The following is a 10000-nucleotide window of genomic DNA, read 5'->3' on the forward strand; positions in this document are numbered from 1 at the left end:
ATATATATATATATACATATATATATATATATATATATATATATATATATATATATATATATATATATATATATATATATATAGAGAGAGAGAGAGAGAGAGAGAGAGAGAGAGAGAGAGAGAGGCGAACACTTGCACACGCACACATGCTAACATAAAGTTACATTTATAAACAATAGTATTATTCCCTACTCAACGTCCAACCTAAAAAATATTCGTAGCATTAATTCCAGATCTACACTAACATTCACAAACCACTCTGTCAAGCAAGGAAAGAGTACCAGCCAGGAAAGAAAGAAAGAAAGAAACAAACAAAGCCATAGTTTTATTCGGAGAGGCGGGGGGAGGCGGGGGGCGGCGAAACTAGCTCAACAATCATCTCGTTGTCTGTCAGATAATAGGATGACTGGCTTACTTCTGAAAGCTCTCGACGGTATACTGAGAACAGTTTATAGCGTCTGAGGAGAAGGAGGAGGAGGTGTCGTAACAAGAGGCATTAGGTAACGACATGACGCAGGTAAATAGGAAGGTGAGGCAAGAGAGAAATTACAATTTCTTCATTCTTGTTGACTGAAGTGTTCGAAGATATAAGGATGGAATGATTTGCGTGGTTCGAATTCTTTGGAAGAAATGACGATTATTTCTGTAGTGAGGTAAATTGGCTTATTAGTGTGCATTGCTCGTATTGAATGGGAGGTCTTTGATTTGTCATTTGGTAAAAATATTCCTTAGGAGGATGATTTGACTGTAATTATACGTAATATACACAAATGTATACACTTATTTAATGTATATATATATATATATATATATATATATATATATATATATATATATAAACATAAATGTGTTTGTATTATATATATATGTGTGTATATATATATATATATATATATATATATATATATATATATATATATATATATATATATATATATATATATATATATATATATATATATATATATATATATATATATATTTGCATGCAGACACGTACATTCTGTTTAAATGTACATCAAGAATAGATTCAAATGAATTTACATATTTCATAGAAAATATACCAGTACATATCCGCAAACAGAAAGCTCTCTTTCTCGTAATATAGCTTCAAATTCCCCGGCGTAATTCTTTAATTCTGAAAGCATCAAATCCCCCCATTAAAAATAGCTGAACTCAGAACACGCATGTAACTATAAATACCACTGGACATTTTAAGGACAGAACAAGTGGGTGTGGCTGGAAATGTGGAACGGTTCTCCATTAAATCTGAGAGAGAGAGAGAGAGAGAGAGAGAGAGAGAGAGAGAGAGAGAGAGAGAGAGAGAGAGAGAGAGAGAGAGAGAGATTATACCACTAGGTGACATTTGGATAGATGGGAGGAAACCATTCACGTCTTTGTATTCATGAAGTCAGAAAGTTATTCTGTCAGCATATGTTTGTTTCATGTATTAGTAAATAGCAGCTTCAGTTTGATCGAATTTTTCGGCTGATATAGACGGCTAGAAGTTGCACAGGTTAGGACAAGACTATTATATTTTGATTATGTAAATAAAAGATCCGATTACTGACAATAGTAAAGAAAACGATACAGAGAGAGTGGAATAAATTATATTTTTAAGTATACTTATGGGGAATTATTTGCATTATAACCAGAATTCGTTGAAGATATAATATATATATACATATGTATATATATATATAATATATATATATATATATATATATATATATATATATATATATATATATATATATATATATATATATATATATATATATATATATATATATATATATGTGTGTGTATGTGTGTGTGTGTGTGTGTGTGTGTGTGTGTATGTGTGTGTGATAATACTACTACTACTACTACTACTACTACTAATAATAATAATAATAATAATAATAATAATACATACATACATACATACATTTGTTATGTGCGAGGTTACTTGTAACGTCAAAAAATCAGAAACTATATATGACGTAATATTCATGTGATTTTTGTTAAGAGTAATTTACAACATCTGTAAGCACCGCAAAATGTAATGAGAGAAAGAGAGAGAGAGAGAGAGAGAGAGAGAGAGAGAGAGAGAGAGAGAGAGAGAGAATAAAAGAAACCCGAAACGAAATAAACATATAAAAATCCTCAAAGAACCAGCCTTTAAAGAACCGAGACGGGGCTGGTTCCGGTTCTTCCATTTTGCCGAAATCCGAACGCCGGGCGAATTCGTGATGATGGGTTCCGGGAAAGAAGAGGCGATGAAGATGCTGGTATCTATCATCATTTCTTCACGGGTCGTTGGGGTCCATTATTTCGAGGACTATCTCTCTCGTGCGAGGGATCTTCGGCGGAAGGCGGAATTGGGGAATTTCAAAAATCGTATTTCCGTTAAGGGCGCTTCGTTCTTAACGCCGCGTGTTCGTCTGCCGATTATTCAGTGGGTTCTTTTGTGTGTGATTTAGATTTGATTTACTCGAGGGACGCGAAAATTATTTGATATATCATTCTGATATTCTTGCCCAGATCAGATTGCGTTGGCGTGCAATGAAGTAAGTTTTCCATATATACTCGTGTGTTTGTGTTTATATATATATGTATATATATGTGTGTGTGCTTATACTTTTATATATATATATATATATATATATATATATATATATATATATATATATATATATATATATATATATATATTATATTTCTTGTAATAGCAATAAGACGTTTAAGTTCACTGTAATCCTCCCATTTTTTTCATTTGTATATGTATACGTAAACCTAAATGGTTTCGAATGTACATATGTATATTTAAGCGTAATTACTTAGCAGCATAATGATAAAAGTAATTACTTTCAACTTAACATATATTCTCATATGTCAACAAACGCTTATCTTAAGTGAAGGACATAAGTGTTATTCAGAAATTCAAGAAGAGTGAAACACCATGTTTGTTTTCCAAAGTCTTACTAAGATCACAGAAAAGGATAAAACCATAAATTAAAGAAATATAAGGAAATCTAATTTAATTCATAATTTACATTAGCTTTTGAGATCAGTAAACGATATATTTCCGAAAGTTTCGCTCGGGATCCGGAGAATAAAAGGACTGACAGACACTCGTGGATTCTTCATCTATATTTTTTCCCTGCAGAATATCTCTATTTCCTTTTCATTTATATCAAGAATATCAAATATCCTGGTCTCCTCGCCTTCAGAGGAACAATAAAAATAAAAAATAAAAAAATGGCTGGTCCATCGCCAACAAAGTTCCCAAAAAATTTTTTGTGGACCCAACTTTCCCTGTTTTTGGTTCTTGACCGATCTAAGTCTTTTCTCTTATTGTTCTCTTGTTCTCCTATTTGTTCTTCTCTTCGGTTCCGTTTCTCATTTAACAGCTCTTTTTATAGTGCTTGTTCTCTCATATTGTTCTCCTGTTCTCTTATTTGTTCTTCTCGTCGATTTCATTTCTCATTTAAGTTCGTAGAGGTCTTGCGTTCTTGATTATTTTCAAAATTCTGGAAGTTATTGGCAAGTGGCTGCAACTGTGCTTATTTTTGGGAGAATGGGGGGTTGGGTGGGGGCTCAGGGCGAGGGGGGATGATAGAATCATTACCTAACCTTACTGTTACAACCAGTTTTAAAAAGAGTAATTAACAACACTAGCTTTTTTTGCTTGCTTCTAATTGGCTAAACTTCGAATACTGTTAAAGAATTCATAGCTATTTACTTAATTTACTTTTTAACATACGTTGAATTTAGATGTACTGCCTCAGTTCACCTACTGGTCAAAAGAAAAATAGGAACTATTGCGCTATTTACTACTACTGTATAAGATATTGGATAGAGTCAGACATAATCCCATTGCTTCTTCCCCTAATATAATGACTTCTAACCTGATTCCCTCCCTATCAACTAATTTCTTGCTTGTTATCTGCCAACTTTACTTACATTTTTGTTGTATGTGCGACATCAAGTTACTACTCTATTCAATTCAAGCGGCGTTCTTCAGGGGCGTGATCTCTCATTTCTTTTCCCTACGTTTTCAATTGGTTTTTTGCTAATAATTTAACAAGATGTGTTTCTCCTTTCTTGTCAGTTTATTTCTCATCCTTCCTACACTTTTTTACTCAGATTCTCAAGTGAGCCATTACAGTTTATTTCTGATCTACAGGAAATCTCTGAATTGTGTGTATGTATGCGTTTTAAGTGTATATGAGAGTTTGTGTGTTTATGTGAATCTGCATGCCTGTAAGTGGATATGTATCTACGTATATATATATATATATATATATATATATATATATATATATATATATATATATATATATATATATATATTACTCTTCATGTTTGTTTGATTGTTATATATATATATATATATATATATATATATATATATATATATATATATATATATATATATTATTTATATATATACACATATATTTATGTATATACTCTTCATCTTTAATAATGTTATATATATGTATGTATATGTATATATATATATATATATATATATATATATATATATATATATATATATATATATATAAATATCAATGACCACTCCATCATCCATCCATCCATCCATCTCTCACCCACAACAACAACACAACAACAACAACAACAACATCAGCACCAGCAGGGACTTCACGCGGCGTGAAATTCGAAAGCTCAAATCGGCATCCACATCATTGTCTCTGATTGATGATGGAGGCTGTGTGGTCACACTGCATTGTGTCAAAGGATCGCTCTGTAAGTACGGCGAGAGAGAGAGAGAGAGAGAGAGAGAGAGAGAGAGAGAGAGAGAGAGAGAGAGGAAACTGAGCAGACAATGGGCGTCCAACAGGTGGTATCCAATGGGATTAGGTCGCGTTCAGTGCGTTGCTGGTGCCGGCTCGGTAAGTAATGGCAAAAGGTTCAATGTCGCGGGAGATGTACGTACACCAGCCTCGGCCGAGCTGGGCCGAGCTGCCTTGTCATGCATAGTTCTGTGCGGTGTGGTGGCCTCAGGCAGTAGTTCGCTGGCGGTGAAATCTAGCGGAAAGGCCTCGAGATTTGCTGGTATGGAGGGTATGCAGAGGAGATGCGTGAGAGAGAGAGAGAGAGAGAGAGAGAGAGAGAGAGAGAGAGAGAGAGAGAGAGAGAGAAAAGGAAACAGAGAGAATGTTTTGTCCAGTTATCTACATTGATGTTAATACACATCTCAGCAACCATTTTCTCTTTTCTTTAGATAAATTTTAGCTGGACGATGTTATAATAATATTTATATATATATATATATATATATATATATATATATATATATATATATATATATATATATATATATATATATATATATATATAGAGAGAGAGAGAGAGAGAGAGAGAGAGAGAGAGAGAGAGAGAGTATACTAAGTATTTCATGCAATAATATGGATATACTGTACAAATGGAATATGGATAATAGTAATAATCCACCTACCGTATATCTGCTGTTAAACTCTACGGGTTTATAACTCCATATTTCACTACCTTCTTTCTTCCAAAGAACGAAGACTGCTGTGAATACGCTGGTAATGTGAATCTCTTTATCAAACTACGGAGGACACTGATTAGCTTTTGTCCAGTATTAACGCAGAAGATGAAAGATAATTATAAGCAAAAGTCAGAAAACCCAGTATGAAATTAACCCATATGACTCATTCATCCTATTTAACAAGATTTGTTTAAGAGATAGCCTCCGTCCTTCTAATAATAATAATAATAATAATAATAATAATAATAATAATAATAATAATAATAATAATACATATTCATTTCGGCGTGCAACCAAAAAATAGAAGAAATATAGGAAAGATATCAAGAAAAAATATATAATATCCTTTCACGTACATAAAATTCGTATCCTATTTTTCAGCCGAAGGAAATAACTGTATTATTCTCGTGTCGCCTTGAAATATATTATCCATTTGGGGCAATTCCCCCCCCCTTAATCTGGTGATTTATTCAGTCATTACACTCTAAGAAAACGGTGGAGAAGGATTTTAGCAATGTTGACGTCCATTTATAAAACTCTCAAATTAGGTAAGACGACAAGACGATTAATCTCTGTTATTCAATATTCTTCCGGATTATCAGCACCTTATGAATTGCGGGGTCTAATGGAAAAAGCAGCGTAAATCGCCATTAAGCAATTAGTTGCCGAAGCGAGGGATCTCGGTGGCTGCTCTTTTTATCCTTTGCTGAAGTTGTTCAATTATTTTTTTTTTTATCTATTTATTTTTTGACTATTCATTTATTCATTCCTTTATTTATTACTTATTTATTTATTCAGTTACTTTATGTATTTACTTATTCACTTCTCTATTTATTTATTACTTTACTTTTTTACTTATTTACTTATTTTATTAATTATTCGTTCATTTATTTATTTATTTATCTGTGTATTTCTTCATTTATTTATCTGTTTATTTCTTCATTTATTTATTTATCTTATATTTCTTCATTTTCTTGTTTATATAATTATTTCTTCATTTATTTATTTATCTTTATTTCATCATTTATTTATTTATCTGTTTATTTCTTCATTTATTGATATATCTGTTTATTTCTTCATTTATTTATTTATCTATTTATTTCTTCATTTATTTATCCATCTATTAATTTCTTCATTTATTTATTTATTATGGATATACCACTTGCTGCTATAAGAGGCGTTTCCAAGCAGATGCATAATTTAAAACCATAACTGACGAATGATCCAAGTTCTATTTTCTGTTACGACGTCGGCTCAAGGGATGATAAATGACTGAAACCTAGTCAACATTAAATGTATCATATTTCATCAACTAGCATTTTCTCATTTGGAACCAGATAAAATCGAAAAAGAGTAATTAACGACTGGAGAATGAATTGAATTAACTTTTAATGAATGGTCTTCGAAGGAAATAAATGATTCAGAACTGTGAGTGATAAATGGACATTTATTTTTTCGGCAATTTTTTCTCACTGAAGAGCAAAATGAAAAGACTAATTTGGAATCGAAAATGAGTAGAGTAATTAAGGAATAAAATTTCGATAATGGGTAATGAATAAACTTTCGAGAATTAGTAGAATTAGTAAGGCATGAGCTTTCGATAATGGGGAATGAATAAGCTTTCGAGAATCAGTAGAATTAGTAAGGAAAGAGCTTTCGATAATGGGTAGTGAATAAGCCCTCGAGAACTAGTAGTATTAGCAAGGAATAAGCTTTCGAGAATGAGTAGAACTAGTAAGGAATAACCTATCGAGAATTCGTAGAATTAGTAAGGAATGAACTTTCGATAATGGATAATGAATAAGCTTTCGAGAATTAGTAGAATTAGTAAGGAATAAGCTTTCGATAATGGGTAATGAATAAACTTTCGAGAATTAGTAGAATTAGTAAGGAATGAGTTTTCGATAACTGGTAATGAATATGCTTTCGAGAATTAGTAGAATTAGTAAGGAATGAGCTTTCGATAATGGGTAATGAATAAGCTTTCGAGAATTAGTAGAATTAGTAAGGAATGAACGTTCGACAATGGATGATGAATAAGCTTTCGAGAATTAGTAGAATTAGTAAGGAATGAGCTTTCGATAATGGGTAATGAATAAGCTTTTGAGAATTAGTAGAATTAATAAGGAATGAGCTTTCGATCATGGAAAATGACTATGCTTTCGAGAAATAGTAGAATTATTAAGGAATGAGCTTTCGACAATGGATAATGAATAAGCTTTCGAGAATTGGTAGAATTAGTAGAATGGTCGATGAGCTAAGATTTCGAGAATAATGGGATAATGGGAAATAAGCTTTCGAGAATTAGTAGAATTATTAAGGAATGAGCTTTCGATAATGGGTAATGAATAAACTTTCGAGAATTGGTAGAATTAGTAAGGAATGAGCTTTCGATAATGGGTAATACTAAGCTTTCGAGAATTAGTAGAATTAGTAAGGAATGAGCTTTCGATAATGGATAATGAATAAGCTTTCGAGAATTAGTAGAATTAGTTAGGAATGAGCTTTCGAGAAATAGTAGAATTAGTTAGGAATGAGCTTTCGATAATGGATAAAGAATAAGCTTTCGAGAATTAGTAGAATTAGTAAGGAATGAGCTTTCGATAATAAGTAGAACTAGTATGTAAAAAGCTTTCGATAATAAGTAGAACTAGTAAGTAAAAAGCTTTCGAGAATTATATAATTAACAAGGACTAAGCTTTCGAGAATGCGTAAGGAACAAGCTTTAGAGATTAGTTAAGGAATAGGCGTTCGAAAATGAGGAAAATTAATAAGGAATAAGCTTTCAAGCATAAGTAGAATTAGCAAGGAATAAGCTTACGAGAATAAGTTCCATTAGTAAGGAATAAGCTTACAGAGCTTAATTAAATAAAGCTGGTGGAGCTATGAGAGGTGAAAACAACAAGCGAAACGAAACGAGGAGAGGAGGATAATCGAGAGAACAAGAAAGAAGGGGAGAATGAAGAGAAACCAATAACGAGACGAAATCAATTAAGCGAAGTGAATAGAAATTGGCAGCTGAATTAGGGAATAAAGAAGGGAAGGAGAAGGAGGGGGGAGGAAGAAGAAGAAGAGGAGGAGGAGGCGGAGGAGGAGGAAGAGGAAGAGGAGGAGAAGGAACAAAAGGAAGAAGACGTGAATGAAGAAGAGTAGATGGAGAAAACAAGGCAAATAGTCTGAGCCAAAATCATGACGTTCTTGGCAGTCAGAGTTCACTTGACGCTCGACGAGGTCTAATGAACGGTTGAAAGGAAGAAATTACAATTAAATGAGGGGAAAAGGGACAAGGGGGGGAAGGAGGTACGTGCGATGGGAAGGATCTCCTATGTTCCCTTAATTAATGATCTTTATGAACGTTCTTGATTGTCTGACAGAAGACCAGCGGGGAATCGCTGGTCGGTTGTTGTATCAGCTGAAAATCATATACAAGTCTTAAATTAGTGTATTAATGTTCATGTGTCTTATCGTTCTTTCCATCCATTCAAACATTCGTGCATTAATTTATCAATTGTCAGGAATATCTGAATTGTTGTCCTCAGTCATTTCATAAGCAAAACTCCAAACATGTTACCGGTAATTACCCTTATTACAGGTAACATATTTGAGTTCTGCTTATGAAATGACAGAGGACAATAATTCCCTTAATCTTGCCTTCAGGGAACAATGTAATAAATACCAGGAATTAAAGCCTCAGTAGTAAAGCTCATCTAAACATTTTTCATCACCAAACCCTCAGTGTACACCACAAAGTATATTAAGACATCATTAAGTTTCCATGGAAAAGAAAAATCAGGTGAAAGCCGATTGAAGGCAGGTGGTTGGTATTTCGCGGACACCTGTGGCGGCTTTTACTGATTAGCATATTAGTCTATAGGAAATGATTAGTGTTTAAGCCTTATTTCACTGTAGCGTATTTGAGTAGGAAGATGATGTTACCTTACATGGAAAATGTTTCATCAAGAAATCGAGATCAAACCACTTGTATCGTCATGATTCAGGAACGAAACAGGAGTTATAAAGCCTAAATAAATTAAAGTAATTTTTGGTTGTATACAAAATGTTGTCCCATAGAAACCAACGCATATATATATATATATATATATATATATATATATATATATATATATATATATATATATATATATATATATATATATATATATATATATAATTTTTCATTAAATTCCCAGCTTCATTATTCATACTATTATAGCCCTTGCTTGGTCCTCTGACAGCCATGCAACTAATATCAGCTTTTCTTGGTAATGCTATTAGGATGTGCCGGCATTAATTCTGTTCACAGAATTAACTGGAGTTCAGATTTTTATGAGATCTTTTATGTCGCAGAATAGAAAGACACCAATCATGCAGCATTTAAATTGAAACAAATATCCTTAATAAATTTTCTATTAGATTTTCTGAGCCATTTATCAAATCACTTTCATCACCTCAACGAATGAAAGCTTTATTCACAGA

This window comes from Macrobrachium rosenbergii, chromosome 41 (assembly GCF_040412425.1).
Source record: "Macrobrachium rosenbergii isolate ZJJX-2024 chromosome 41, ASM4041242v1, whole genome shotgun sequence".
Lineage (NCBI taxonomy): Eukaryota > Metazoa > Arthropoda > Malacostraca > Decapoda > Palaemonidae > Macrobrachium > Macrobrachium rosenbergii.